At 37.2% G+C, this 1,184-nt stretch overlaps 1 protein-coding gene across 1 annotated transcript in view; it reads left to right on the forward strand.

Annotated features, from left to right (window-relative positions):
- Window positions 1-998: 998 nt before the first annotated feature.
- Window positions 999-1,184, forward strand: part of LOC105122555 (Tautomerase/MIF superfamily protein) — a 10,279-nt gene continuing 10,093 nt past the window's right edge. Inside the window, exon 1 of the mRNA XM_011021741.1 lies at window positions 999-1,156. The gene's annotated coding sequence lies outside the window, so the exon portion shown is untranslated. The remainder of the gene's footprint in view (window positions 1,157-1,184) is intronic.

Raw genomic sequence — 1,184 nt, forward strand, 5'->3', positions numbered from 1 at the left:
AATATTTGTTTTATTGTCCGAATAGGTCTCTGGTTGGAGCATGTAGTTTTGGCAATAATAGCTCCCTGCTTCTATATATGCATAGAATATTTATGAATGGCAATTTCTCACAGGAAAACATTCTTTTCAATGTTGATGATCTGGTTTTGCTTATAGAATCCTGAACGCTCATCCATACTATGAATTCTCCTGTTTCCTGCAGGAATGTTTAAGCAATGCCAGCCATATAGAACCAGTCACCAGAAGCTACGAGAAGTACGAAAGCGGTGTGCGGTCTGTACGTGTACAACGACGAGACATCTTATCCTGCAAGTTCAGCGATGGGACGACTCTACGGTGATTATGGATCTTCTGCTTTAGGAGGCTATAGTAGTTATAGGATTTGAGCGGGCAACTCATGACGAAATACGGTCTGAACTCTTTCTGATTACTTCTGAGACTACTATTTAGGGAAGGAAATCCTCTTGGGACGTAGTTTTTGTAGGGTCTTGGAAATGTCCACTTCTGCTTATCTGCCATCATCAGCTAAACACTAGTAAGTTTTGAGTTTGGCGGAAAAAACACAAGAAAATGTAATGAAATATTTGCAGTTTACCAATTTCCATTTTTTTTTTCTCTCTCCATACTTCACATGGAAGTTGCACTTTTCCTATTGCCATAGAATTAAAATAAATAAATGAATGAATGAATTTCTTTTCTGGATTGAAATGCTGTCTGTCTCATACTATATATATGGAGACTAAATAATTCTTTCATAATCAGTTTGAGGTATCTTTGGATTACCTCGTGCTTGTCAAAATTCAAAGTTTTTATTTCTTTTATCCTTGGATTATCTTGTCGTGCTCCTTCTATTATCCGAACTAAATATTTCCCAAATTCTAGGTATAATATTCATAATCGAGCTGAAGGACGGTCATTTTCAATATCTAATTCTTAATTATTATTTATTACCATTTTTTTTTAAATTAAGTGGGTCGTATAAAAATCGAGCACTGTCCATTTCTTTTTTATTTTTTTGAGCCTAGATTTATTATTTTCCTCCAATCCCAGAAAAGCTCCCTTCTAGTAGTTTAGGAAGGAAGCGTTATCTATCTCCAAACCTATCCCATCCATCCATTCATACAACAAAGAAAGGTCATAGCCAACATAGCCCCTTCCCCTCCCCCCCCCCCCCCCCCCCCCCC

The sequence above is a fragment of the Populus euphratica genome, unplaced genomic scaffold, assembly GCF_000495115.2.
Source record: "Populus euphratica unplaced genomic scaffold, PopEup_1.0 scaffold20.1, whole genome shotgun sequence".
Classification (NCBI taxonomy): Eukaryota; Viridiplantae; Streptophyta; class Magnoliopsida; order Malpighiales; family Salicaceae; genus Populus; species Populus euphratica.